Genomic DNA, 14,614 nt, shown 5'->3' with positions numbered 1-14,614 from the left:
GATGTGGAGGATAAATAGATATGAATGGTAGTGGGACAGAGAATTAAAAAGTGGAAAGTGACAAAGGTCAGCCTTGCACTCACAGATAATATTCAAATGCTCAACACAACAATCATCGGATGTGTATTATATACCCCAAATGTAAAAGATGCCACTGCAATGACGGGGGGGTATATTCTTCCAGTCCCAGAGGAAGCAGGCTAGTCAATGGGAAGACAACTCCATTTGGAGGGATAGTAGTGTCCCAGACGCCAGCACCTCCCTATCTCTGCACCAATCAAGTTCAGAGCAGGAATAACTGATCTTGATCTTTCTATCCTGCTATCCATTGATGCCTCATTTGGTTAATTAAATCCACTCCTGGCAGGACAAGAAAGAGTTAGCAACCACGACTGGCAAATCAATGGAAGGAGCCTGTTAGTTGGTGAGAGACAGGTTGCTTGCTCTGCATGATTTGTAGAGATCGGGCAGGTGGGAGGCATTTATTAAGAATCACCGCCTATTTTTGCTTCTGAAACCCCTACCCAATCCCCACACATCTCAATCCCTAGAAAATCCCTTCCCTGACCAAAAGGATCAGACCTGTGACCATGACCCTCAGGATATTGGGTGTTCAATTAATAGCAGTCATGGCCTTCATGACGGTCCTGTTGAGTACCAGAGAAATTGGCTTCTGATTGGTTATAGCTCTCTTTGAGTGGGACTTCTACTTCCAGTGACTTAGATTCAGAGAAAGGCCCATTGCTGCCCTTTAAACTGCCTGGTTAGAGCAAGGTGTAGTGCATGTGGCTCGAAAGGGTCAGATCATGTGTCTTGCTACATCTTCAGCAATTGACAGACTCCCAGCAGAAGTTGGAGTTCCCAGCCAGAATAACTAAAGTTTAGTTTGCCTTCTTCCAAATGAGTATACTGGGTAACAGCATTTCCTTGGACGGAGGCGGAGAAGCTGTTCTACTTAGTAAAATTATTTCTGTATGTTAATGAAAAGGTGAAAAATATTACATAAAGAGAGGATAAACAAACATATTGGTGAGGTCAGTCCAGACGATCTACTCACTGAAAGACAAGGGAGCTATCATGTACCAACTTATGAAAATTTGGAGAAGTCACTGATAGGGATTAGATATAACACATCTTGATGCAGACAGGACAATGATTAAGACGAAGGCAACTCAACATATAAGGATGGGAAATGATGGTGCATTGGAGGGTATAATAAGGGTAGGTTAATGATAGTCACCACCTCTCTGGCTTTGAGGGAGAAAGGTGAAAACACATCACCATGGTTGTCATGGCAAAGCTGTTAGGCAGGGGTTCAGATGTTGGAGGTCGAAGCAGACTAGTTAAACGAGTTAGATGGGATCTAATGTAAGTTGAGAACTAGTGCAGTCAATAGATAGTGCAAGGAAGAAAGGAGCATGAAAATTTGGAGGGAACTTGTAATACACCCAAGGTTAATCCTAACATGCAGAACTGGAGCCGTTACAGAGGGGATATGATGGATTCTGAAGAGCTGGGAGAGCAGCAGCAATGCCTCTGAGCAGGTAAGTGAAGAATTAAGCATGAAGAACATCACCTACAGAATGATACAGGGCTGCAGCATCAGATGCAGCAAGTCAGATGGGACTTAACTGACTGCCAGTACTGGTAGATGAGGCCTGGGTGCAGTGAACATTCATTGAGTGTAACTTTGTTGTTGATTGAAATGCAAATGGTCCGTGCTTATTCCTTGAAGAAAATGTAGTGTGTTTTGTTTTGTTTGTTTTTCTTTGCTTCTCTGCACCCTATACAGGGTGTCGGGGATGTGTACCATTCCCCTAACACCAGGGCATTATAGGGCACACGTGACCAAGTGGTTAGCACCACTGCTTCGCAGCGCCAGGGATCCGGGTTCAAATGCAGCCTTGGGTGACTGTGAGTGGAGTTTGTACATTCTCCCTGTGTCTGCGATGGGTATCTTCCAGAAGCTTTGTTTCCTCCCACAATCCAAACATGTGCGAGTTTAGGTGCTTTGGACATGTTAAATTGCCAGTGGCCAAGGATGTATAGTTTAGGTGGATTGGCCATGGGAAATGCAGGGTTACAGGGATAAGGTTGGGGTGGGGTTTGGGAGGGATCCTCTTTGGAGGGTCAGTGTGGACCTAATGCGCCAAATGGCCTGTATCCACACTGTAGGGATTCTATGATTCTACCACTCTCTTAGACAGGGTAATGGTATGGTTAATTAGCATGAGTAGTCAGTTCTTGAAATAGCAGTGACAATGTTAGTCCATCAGACAGGTGATGATGTAAAGAGTTACTGCAATATATTTCCAATGAGGTTTCACTCATGCCACTGATTTATTTTTCATATCCCCCCTACTGAGCATACTGTGGTGGGTGATTTGTGGCTGCCAATAAAACCTGGTTCACAGCCTGGCTTTAAATATAGCACATGGAGCAGGAATCCTGCAAGTTCTCTGCAACAATGGGTAGGTCTATTGCTGCTGAGCACGAGGTGGTGCCATGGAGATATGGCATGTACATAATGAGGTGAGCAGCTTATATATGCGTAGGAAATCCTTCTGGTGCTCACAGAGATAAACCCTCTATGAAACTTCCCAAAATTTACACTTAGCCAAATTTTAGTAAAATTCAGCCCTATAAATATGGTGAAAGGGAGATGATATACTATTGGGCCTGGAATTTGTTGTGCTGGCTATACTGACACTGTGCAAAATTGAGCGTTGTGCTTTCTGTACTCCCAATGGTGATTACAGTGATTAATTTGCTAGATTTTTAAAAATTTGTTGGCGATGTCACTGGCTAGGTCAGCATTTATTGCCCATCCCTAATTGTCCAGAGGCCACATAAGAATCTGGATTACATATGAACCAGATCTGGTAAGTCTGGCAGATTTCCTTCCCTAAATGGCATTACTGAATAAGACAGATGTTTATTACAATTGACATTAGTTACATAGTCACCAGTAAGGTATATTTTTAATTCCACATTTGAACTGAATTTAAAATTTCACCATCTGCCACATCAGGATTTGAACTCGTGTCCCTAGAGTATTAGCCTGGGATTTTTGTATTATCAGCTCAGTGACATGACCACTATGTCACTACTTCCTGAATTAGAAGCTACTGTAGCAAACTGAACAGTGGATCAGGAGTAATACAGAAATGGTTAAAGTAAAATCTCACTGCCATGTATCCGACACAAGCCCAGAAATCGTTAAAACAGTTATTTGAAGATCGAACTGATGGTCATAGCAAACAGAAATTTAGATAACTGATTTGTTTCAGAGTCTGTTTATATATATGTCTCTTTTAGATGGCGTGTTGACCTATCCTCACCCTTGCCCCCGTTCCTCTTGCCAGTTCTTCAAACAATATTTCGAAATCATAGCCTTTTAGTCTTTCATTGGTCAAGAGGTCTCTAATATTCCAGTGGGGTATCTGACTTAGTGTTTAGATGTTAATAAGATTTAAATGAACGGTTTATAATCACGAATGAACACATTCACAAACGTGGGTTAACAATCCAAAAGACTAACAAATCACATTCAGATGGTACTTTAAAATTATGATCAGCTGTTCATTCCTGCCAGAATATGTGTAGTTTCTAATACGCTGTACTTCACATCAGTGACCACTGACACTGGCAAAATGGCCCTACTGAATTAAAAAGAGGAACCAAATGAGGGCAGTAAAATTATGTTTTAATTTAAGCCATAAATTATTATTTCAGTAATTATGCCAAATGCACTGAGCCCAGCAGCCCCATTTCACGTTGATTTTAATAGCTGAGGCAATCACAGTGGTGTTGAATTAATCTATTTGGTTTTACCATTGATTTTAATGGGGAAGAAATATGATAATGAGCTGTTCAATCAAGGGTTTCTGTGGCAATAGATGGGAGTCTTAGAAAATTGTGGCATGTCTATAGGTGGTATAAATCATGGACCATAATTTTCTACAATTCCTGCGATGTAGATGTGTAATTAGTACAGTGCAATTTTTCAACAAATTCAGGCCTCATTGGAAAACAAAATTTGAATACAGACACCAGAAGGAAAACTGGTGTCCTAAGTGTTCTAAGCTGTGTTGGAGGGGGTATGTGGAACAGTATAGTTATTGTATGTTCTTGATGTTCCTTAAATATTGTCTTATACAGTGTAGTCAACTTTGTCATCCATGTGAGTTGTATTTAGCATGTGACCATGCTGTGCAAAATCTAATCATATTGGCATAGCTTTAAGTTATAACAGCAGAACAACTTTGTGATCAGAAATTAATATTGTGGGAATGAAATTCGTCCAGTCCCACAAAACTGACTGAGAGCAAATCCACAACAACAAAATAAAAGCTGTGAAAAACTGTTCTGCTGATTCACTACTCTTCCATTTTGCATGGCTGCTATTGACCAACTTCACCATCTGGAAGGTTCCGAGGCAGGGGAAGCAGTTTTGGCTGCTGCTGAAACATTGGGTTGAGATGGAAGTATGAGTGCAGCTGCTGAGTAAGTAATTTAAATATTCAAATAGGTCATTAAGAACAGTTTTAATTCTCAGTTTTGTTTTTAACAACCAGGGTCCCTGTTTCCCAAACTGTCAGCAACCCGACAGCATCACTAAGGCAAGTGGATGCAGGGAAGAATTCTCCAATGGTACCGACAAGACAGGACAAGTTAAATTCTTCACGCTGAGAGCTCCAGCCATAGCCAAGTGAGAGGCTGCAGTTCAAACTCCCAGACTGTACTTTCACTGGTAACAGATCAATGCCAACTTGTTCAACTGGCCAGCAGTTCACCTTCCGCTGCATTTCCCTGCTGTTAGTCTTTACCTTGACAAGGACATACATACCAACAGATCCAAGAACAGCATCTTCCCTGCTTTTATCAGACTCATGAACGGACCTCACATATCAGCATTGATCTTTCTCTGCACCTTCTCTGTCGCTGTAAGAACATATTCTGCACCCCGTTCTATTATCCTGTCATGCTTACGTAAGGTATCATTTGTCTGGATAGCACACAAAACCATTCTTTTCACTGTATCTCAGGACATGTGACAATAATAAATCAAATCAAATCAAATACTTTTATGCAGTCCATCTTCTACTTCTGACATACATGGGGCAGCAGCAACAGGGGATACAGGGCACTTGCTGCTTTCATCTGGGCCTCATGCCCTGCCACAGGGTGGGGAGGATAAACACTGAGGTCCACCTGGAAAGGTGCTAGAAATCCTCATAACAGTGTTTATGAGTAGAGAACTGACTCTATCACCATATCCTCCCAACCACGGTCCAATCACCTGGTTCTCTGCCTCTCTTTTGAATGCTGCACTCTCTTGTCACACAAGGTGAGAAGCCAAAGATCTCTGAATGTGAGAGATAGATCAAGGAGAGAGGCAGACAGCCTTATTTTTATGGATGGTGACTTGAAGTATGGTTATTAGATGTTACAGAGATAAGAGTGAGTGAGAGTGTTGTCCATTTAGATGGATAGCTGAGGAGATTCCAGTGGAGAGATGAATGCATGAAGCTGCAAGGTGTGTTGTCCTCAAGAATGCTATGCAGGTGGTTGTTGGGAAAGTCAGAGCATGGGGCTTGGCATTGTAAAGGGTCACACCATTCAGTTCTCATGCCCCCTGAGTCCCTGAATCTTTTTAATGCACTGTCTCTAGCTGCTAACATCTTTCAAGGACTTCCATGCATGCCTATCTGATTAAAGAGATATTGACCTCCTCTCTTTGCCTGCAGAACTTTGGATCTTGTAGAATGAGCTCCCAGGTAAGAGTAAAAAAACCTGGGAAACAGTCTTCTCTATTTTGAGTAGGCAGTCATTGTAACCCATTTCCTGGTCCCTTTGATTAGAAATCCTTCTTCAGACTGAATCAATGTTTAATTTCCCTTTCCTCCTTGACTAGTCAGGCAACCTGGATAATGGATATCAATGGCATGGCTTTTATTAAGTGCTTCAACAAAACTATTTCCTTCCATTTCCCAACCAGGAGATTGATTGGGGAAAAACAAGCTGTCTTTCACAGATGCTGTTAAATCAGTTTTGCAAGAACTTCGGGAACCTGGTGCAACATTGTGATGATGTCACGGAGCTTTGTACAGTACTGAGCAGCAAAAAAGCACAAAGTTGGCAGAGGCGAACACTGCGGAAGAATAAGTTACATGACATGAGACTGCAGTATACTATACTACTCAAGCCTGGAAAGATTGAGAATGTACATGGATACGAATATATTCAATCTTCCACTTATCCATTCATTCACTCAGTGAAACATTAAATTTTTAACTTACCATACTGCGACTAGTGCTAAAGAAATAAAGTATGTGCTGTCTTTCTATGCTACACTCTGCTCATACAGAGTTCTCCAAATCATGCTGCGCTAAACATTTCTTTGACAGCTGAGATCAGAAGAAATACCCAGCAGCATTGAGTTGGGAGAATCATTCAGCACAGCATCAATCTGCTTATAGTTGCTGTTGCTCAGGATTATGCCTGAGGTGCTCTGTTTTAGACAGCAACTTCATCTGCAGAGTATCAGATGCATTTGAATATTGCCTTGACTCAATAATACAATCTTTTTTGAGAACAACAAAATTAACAGCAGTATATCACACTATGTAGTAGTGATTTGCCAATCAGAAGCAAGGTGAGTTTACGTGTTAAAGTAAATACATCAATAAAACTCATGTATACGTACAAAATATGGACGGAAACCTTTATCTCAATTTAAATATGTGAGAAAGTGATACTTCGTTTGTTAATTTCACATAAAATTTTGGGCACCATACCTCAGTTACTAGCTTTAGGATCAGGATGAGTGTGAAGTCTCAAGGAACATAGCGACCTAAAAGAATAAATTATGAAGACAAGCTGAATAAATACATTTTTTAATCCCTCGAGTTTGAAAAGTTAAGACATTACTGAATATATTTAAAATTATAAAGAGATTCAAGCATAGGCAGAAAAGAAATATTTCTTAGGTGATCTTGGAATCCAGATGAAGTGCTTTATATAATGGAGAACACAGTACGAATGCAAGAAAAGTTTGAGGAACCTTTCTAAAATTCTGAATTATTTTGTCTGGTTCTGGGCACTACACTTTAGGAAAGATGTAAAGGCTTCAGAGAAATTGCATAAAATAAATTATGGGAACACTTCCTGAAAAGAAAGATGTTAGTTAGTTCCATAGATAGATGGGAGCAGCTGAAATCATTCTGTTGACCCCTGTTGTGGCTGAATCCATTAGTACGGTTCCAATGAACCCCTGTGGGCGGTATCAGAAAAAGACCAGGTTATTTCTAATGTAAAGTATCAGCATTTACATCACACAGAAATGACAATTTACCCTTTTCCTTCATTCATTGGAGGGGTCTGAGAATGAGGGCCATGGAATGCCTTTGTGTGAAGCTTTGACATAAAGGGCTTTAATTCAATGTAAGTATCACAAGCAGTGTCAAGCAAAAACGTTAGGAAATTGTAAGTGCCATATGATTAATGACACCCTGTCCACCCAATGCCTACATCACCCAAGAAAGGCAGCATTGCATATAAGAGCACATTGGCAAATACTTACAGTTCAAAATGAGAGATAATCAGCTCCATGCTGTTGTGCAGTTGATGAAATTTGAATTTTTGTCATGGATTGTGGTCTACTTTCAAGTGGACACCTTCAAGGTCACCTGTGGTTAATCTGAGCAGCAAAAGAGTGAAAGAAATGCAAACCTGGAGATGAACAACAGCAACAGGTTAAATACCTCCGAGCGGGGTCAGGCAAAGCGAACCTGAGCGTGAATCTAGTGTTAGAGATGACATTGCAACTCAAACAGTGACCTACGCTTAGCTACTCAGGATCCAGATTTGCAGATTGGGTGGGTACTGTCTGGAGAGGTAAAGTGCTTACTTTTTGTTGTTATAGTCTGCTAGGGTTGAAGAGTGGCAGTGAGAGACCTGAGTTTAGTGAGGAGTGGGTCAGGTTGTGTAATCAGCTCCTGGAGTCTTTTGTGGATTATTGCCTGTAGTTGTTAAGGTTGATTTAGTTGATAAGGTTGACAATGGCAGGAGAAACCAGCCCCAGTGGACCGCTCCACCTGCAAAATGCTGGAAATCAGGGAGGCTTCCAGTCTCCATGTTGACTACATATTGCAGGAACTGTGTTCAGCTGCAGCTCCTGATTTGCTGCATAGAGCATCTGGCATTGTGGGTCGATTCACTATGTAGCATCTATGAGGCTGAGAACATCATGGATAGCACATTTAGTGACCTGGTCACACCACCATCAAGGGCTACACAGACAGAGAAGAGTTGAGTGACCACCAGAAAGAAGAGTAAGTGTGGACAGGCACTGTAGGAGTCCCCACTGGCCATTCCCCTCTCAAACAGGAATACCATTTTGGATACTGTTGTGGGGATGGTGGCCTCTCAGAGGGAATCAGCAGCAGCAGCCAGATCAGTGGCACCACTACTGGTGCTGTTGAATGGCAGGGAGGGTCAGTGCGTATGTGAGCAGTAATGACTAGGGACTCTGTAGTCAGAGGTATAGATAGGCATTTCTGAGGCCACAGTAAGACTCCAGGTGGTGTGTTGCAGGGCCAAGGGGGAGGGGCTAAGCAGTCAGAGATCATAGTCCATATTGGTACCAACAACACAGGCAGAAAGAGACATCAGGTGCTGGAGAGGGAGTTAGATAGGAAGTTGAAAAGAAAAACATCTGCAACTGTAATCTTTGAATTATTCCCCGTGTCCTGTGCCAATGAGACTAGGAGTAGGAAGATACTACAGTTAAATACATGGTTAAAGAGGTGGTGTCAGAGGGAGGGCTTCAGCTATTTGGATCATTGGGATCTCACCTGGGGCAGGTGGGTCTTGTAAAAGAAGGACAGACTGCACCTAAACTGGAAAGGCACCTCCATCCTGGCATGGAGGTGTGCTAGTGCCACTTAGGAGGCTTTAAAATTGTGTGGCTGGGGATGGGAACCAAAAAAATAGTTCGGCAAATAAAATAACTGGGGAGTCAGAGACTGAGGCCAATAAGACTAAAAGGAAGAACAGACAGGGAAAGGTTACAGACATGGCAGGACTGGAGGTCTGAGGTGTAATTGTTTTAATAAGAGGAGTTTGACAGGTAAGGCAGATGAACTTAGAGTTTGTAGCTATTACAGAGACTTGGTTGAGAGAGAGAGACAAGACTGACAGCTTAACAATCTAGAATTTAAGTGTTTCGGGTGAGCTAGAGAGGAATGTACCAATTAGGATCAAGGTTGTACTGAGGGAGGACACCTTGGAGGTCTCATCCAACAAGGTATTATGGGTGGACTTCAGGAATAGAAAGGGTGCAATCACTTTCAGGTTATACTCAAGGCTTCCCAACAGTCACAGGTGATAGAGGAACAGACATGTGGACAGATGATGGAAAAATGTGAAATCAACTGGTTTGTTGTGGTGAATGATTTTAACATCCCGTGTATTAACTGGGACTACCACAGTGCCAGAGTCTTGAATGGGGTAAAATTCGTTAGGTCGGCCCAGGGCAGTTTTTTGAAACGATATGCAAATAGTCCAATTAGAAAAGGAGCCATACGAAGCCTGAAATTGGGCAATGAGTCCGGCCAGCTGATCGAAGCTTCAGTGGGAGAGCATTACCGGAACAGTAACTGTAACTCTGTGAGTCTGAAGTTATTTATGGATAGGATAAAAGTAGTCCTTGGCTGAAAGTACTAAACTGGGGGAAGGTTTACAACCACAATATTAGGCAAGAACTGAGGAATGCTGATAGGGTTGGGGGATTGGTGGGGAGCTGTCTGAGGATAAATCCACATCTGGCATGTGGGAATCTTTTAACAGCCAGTTTATTAGAGTCCAGTACGAGCATGTTCCTGTGAAAATGAAGGATAAGGATGGAAAGATTCAGGACAAGAGAAATTGAGAGCTTGGTCAAAATGAAAAAGGAGGCATATATACTTCAGTTTAGAAAACTGAAGACAAACAGAGCCTTGAAGAACATAAAGACAGCAGTAAAGAACTCAAACAAGGAATTAGAAGGGATAAAAAAAAAGGCCATGAGATATCTTTGGCAAACAGGATTCAAGAAAACCCAATGCATTTTATACATGCATAAGGAGCAAAAGAATAGCCAGGGAAAGGGTAGGTCCATATAAAACAAAGGACGGAATTTAAGACTGTTGCTTTTAACCAAGTATTTGTGAACTGAAATGGGATTATTGATAAAGATGCTGGAACTTCCTCCTTAATAATAAAATGTGAGGCTGGATGAACACAGCAGGCCAAGCAGCATCTCAGGAGCACAAAAGCTGACGTTTCGGGCCTAGACCCTTCATCAGAGAGGGGGATGGGGAGAGGGAACTGGAATAAATAGGGAGAGGGGGGAGGTGGACCGAAGATGGAGAGTAAAGAAGATAGGTGGAGAGAGTATATGTGGGGAGGTAGGGAGGGGATAGGTCAGCCCAGGGAAGACGGACAAGTCAAGGAGGTGGGATGAGGTTAGTAGGTAGATGGGGGTGCGGCTTGGGGTGGGAGGAAGGAATGGGTGAGAGGAAGAACCGGTTAGGGGGGGCAGAGACAGGTTGGACTGGTTTTGGGATGCAGTGGGTGGGGGGGAAGAGCTGGGCTGGTTGTGTGGTGCAGTGGGGGGAGGGGACGAACTGGGCTGGTTTAGGGATGCAGTAGGGGAAGGGGAGATTTTGAAACTGGTGAAGTCCACACTGATACCATTAGGCTGCAGGGTTCCCAGGCGGAATATGAGTTGCTGTTCCTGCAACCTTCGGGTGGCATCATTGTGGCAGTGCAGGAGGCCCATGATGGACATGTCATCTAGAGAATGGGAGGGGGAGTGGAAATGGTTTGCGACTGGGAGGTGCAGTTGTTTGTTGCGAACTGAGCGGAGGTGTTCTGCAAAGCGGTCTTCAAGCCTCCGCTTGGTTTCTCCAATGTAGAGGAAGCCGCACCGGGTACAGTGGATGCAGTATACCACATTGGCAGATGTGCAGCTGAACCTCTGCTTAATGTGGAATGTCATCTTGGGGCCTGGGATAGGGGTGAGGGTGAAGGTGTGGGGGCAAGTGTAGAATTTCCTGCGGTTGCAGGGGAAGGTACCGGGTGTGGTGGGGTTGGAGGGCAGTGTGGAGCGAACAAGGGAGTCATGGAGAGAGTGGTCTCTCCGGAAAGCAGACAAGGGTGGGGATGGAAAAATGTCTTGGGTGGTGGGGTCGGATTGTAAATGGCGAAAGTGTCGGAGGATGATGTGTTGTATCCGGAGGTTGGTAGGGTGGTGTGTGAGAACGAGGGGGATCCTTTTTTTTTCCATGCCCATCCCTGTCTGCTTTCCAGAGAGACCACTCTCTCTGTGACTCCCTTGTTCGCTCCACACTGCCCTCCAACCCCACCACACCCGGCACCTTCCCCTGCAACCTCAGGAAATTCTACACTTGCCCCCACACCTCCTCCCTCACCCCTATCCCAGGCCCCAAGATGACATTCCACATTAAGCAGAGGTTCACCTGCACATCTGCCAATGTGGTATACTGCATCCATTGTACCCGGTGCGGCTTCCTCTACATTGGGGAAACCAAGCGGAGGCTTGAAGACCGCTTTGCAGAACACCTCCGCTCAGTTCGCAACAAACAACTGCACCTCCCAGTCGCAAACCATTTCCACACCCCTCCCATTTTCTAGATGACATGTCCATCATGGGCCTCCTGCACTGCCACAATGATGCCACCCGAAGGTTGCAGGAACAGCAACTCATATTCCGCCTGGGAACCCTGCAGCCTAATGGTATCACTGTGGACTTCACCAGTTTCAAAATCTCCCCTTCCCCTACTGCATCCCTAAACCAGCCCACTTCGTCCCCTCCTCCCACTACACCACACAACCAGCCCAGCTCTTCCCCCCCCACCCACTGCATCCCAAAACCAGTCCAACCTGTCTCTGCCTCCCTAACCGGTTCTTCCTCTCACCCATCCCTTCCTCCCACCCCAAACCGCACCCCCATCTACCTACTAACCTCATCCCACCTCCTTGACTTGTCCGTCTTCCCTGGACTGACCTATCCCCTCCCTACCTCCCCACATATACTCTCTCCACCTATCTTCTTTACTCTCCATCTTCAGTCCGCCTCCCCCTCTCTCCCTATTTATTCCAGTTCCCTCTCCCCATCCCCCTCTCTGATGAAGGGTCTAGGCCCGAAACGTCAGCTTTTGTGCTCCTGAGATGCTGCTTGGCCTGCTGTGTTCATCCAGCCTCACATTTTATTATCTTGGAATTCTCCAGCATCTGCAGCTCCCATTATCTCTGGAACTTCCTCCTGGCAGTTTAATTGCAGCATCGTAGATTTTCAGAAAGCAATGCAGAAAGTGGAAGAGAATAGTAAAGAGTACTTTGGATGAAATGACTGCACGGGCAATACTTGTGTCCACATCATCAGAAACAGAAGCATGCAGAGTCAATTAAATCCACACTTAGCAAGAAAGCCTAGTGTCCAATCAGTAAATGAAAAGAAAATCTAATTGTACTCAAAGGTCTGAACAGAAGTATGAAATAAACATTTAAAAGCAAAAGCTGGAGATATTAATTAATTAAAATATGGCTTTTATAGAAAAGTAAGATGACATACTTTGAACCTTAAGGACACCAAGGAAAATGTGTGATTCATTTGAAATAACAGACAGAGCCTGGAGTATAATTTAAGATTGCGAACAGCTACAAATATTCCCAATTAAGTACACATTTTACACAGAAAGCATGCTGCTTCTATTAAGTTGCCCATAATGTTCAGGGTTAGATTAGATGTGTTAGCCTTGGAAAATGCAGGGTTACGGAGAAAGGGTAGGGGGATGGGGTTGGGTGGGATGCTCTTTTGAGGGTCGGTGTGAACGTGTTGGACTGAAAGGCCTGTTTCCTCACTGTAGGGATTCTATGATTCTATGATTCTATGATTCTACCCAACCTCTCATTATAACTCAAATCCTTCATTCCAGGCAACATCTTGGTAAATCTTTTCTAAACCCTCATCAGCTTAATATTATCCTTCCTATAACAGGGCCACCAAAACTGAACATAGTGCTCCAGAAGGGGCCTCATTAATGTTCTGTACAACTGCAACATAATGTCTCAACTCCTATACTCATAGATCTGAACAATGAAGGCAACTGTGCTTAAACATCTTCTTAACCATCCTGCTACATGTGACAAAAACTTAGTGTTGCACCTTTTATGGACATTAACACTACCTAAAATTAGACCACAGAACACTCAAATATAAACTGAGGAATTATATCTCAAAATCACAAGAGAAATAAAAATGAAATTGACCATTCAGCACTGAAAGTGAATGAATAAAATTGACCATATAATTTTTTTGAACTTTGTTTCTGCCTCAATTCTCCAACAGCAACAAAAGAACCAATATGAATTGTTTGACGTGTTAATGCATGACAGAAAGACAGGCTATTCATTAGAGGAGTTAGAAGATCCAGTTGAAGACACAGTCAGCAAGTCAATTTTGAGCAGATCTTTCAAAGAATGATAGAAATATTAAGAAGAGCTTCAGGAAAAATGCTTTAGAGCTATCAGCAGGAGAGTTGGAAAAATCTACTGCATGGAACGATGGGGGAATTTGGTGAGATTGTGAATTCAGCACAGAGGGGAAAGAGTTGCTAAGTACTTTAAGTAAAAAATCAACAGTAAATAAGAAAATAAATCAGTTAATTAATTAGCAATTACATATATATAAATCAAAGTAATTAATGGGAACAAAAGATTAAATTGAAACTAATTAATATCAACAGCATACGTTTATTTAGCACTTTTAATATAGGAAGATATCCCAATGTGCTTCACAGGTATGTCATAAATAAAATCTGACGCTAAATCTCGTAAGGAGGCATTGATGCAGGTGACCGAAGGCTTGAACAAAGAGATGGTGTGAAAATGTATATCATTTGTGCAATTAATATGGCTTAATTTATCAACTTGTACTGTATACATGTTTAATGATTAAAGGTCATCATTTGTATGTTATTGGGTTGCTTTGCAAATTTGAGATATGTTAGAATAATTCTTAAAAGTTGTCATGTCTTTTTAATGTCAAATTCTGTGCTTTGGCTTTAAGAAAGAATATGTGGAATGAACTGGAGTTATAACTAGATACTGTTGCATATTTGAGCTCTAGAGATTTTAGATTAGCAGTAAACAGAAGCCAAAGCTATAGTTCTGGTTAGCCAAGAAGGTAGCCTCAAGACTGAAATGTCCAAGGCCTCAGGTCAAAAGAAAATTATAGTTTGGAAGAGGAACTAAGGCTCTAAACCTTGAGCTGGGGGAATGGTCTGAAGACTAGACATTCCAAGAGCTGCCAGTGAACACATACAAATTGATTTTGGATTGTGGGGAAGCTAGGAACACTCTTTGCATTGGTCAAGAGTTCCAAATATTTGGTTAGAATTTGTTAGGTGCATTGATTCAAGTGCTCTTAACTTGCAAAGCTACCTGCACAAAAGGTACAAATATAAGAATGCATTTCTAAGATCTTTGCCCTCATCAAGAATTAATATTTGTCACACAACATTAGCGGGGTGAGTGCTTTTGATGG

General features: G+C 42.7%; 1 protein-coding gene across 2 annotated transcripts in view; it reads right to left on the bottom strand.

Moving 5' to 3' along the window:
* oprl1 (opiate receptor-like 1) overlaps positions 1–14,614 on the bottom strand; it is a 218,830-nt gene that overhangs the window by 160,062 nt on the left and 44,154 nt on the right. The window contains exon 2 of one of the 2 annotated variants that reach the window (XM_059652792.1): positions 6,801–6,856. The exons of the other annotated variant lie outside the window; for it this stretch is intronic. The gene's annotated coding sequence lies outside the window, so the exon portion shown is untranslated. The remainder of the gene's footprint in view (positions 1–6,800; positions 6,857–14,614) is intronic. 2 annotated transcript variants of the gene reach the window in all.

The sequence above is a fragment of the Stegostoma tigrinum genome, chromosome 19 (assembly GCF_030684315.1).
Source record: "Stegostoma tigrinum isolate sSteTig4 chromosome 19, sSteTig4.hap1, whole genome shotgun sequence".
In the NCBI taxonomy this organism is placed as follows: Eukaryota; Metazoa; Chordata; class Chondrichthyes; order Orectolobiformes; family Stegostomatidae; genus Stegostoma; species Stegostoma tigrinum.
This window is presented reverse-complemented; position numbering and strand designations above follow the sequence as displayed.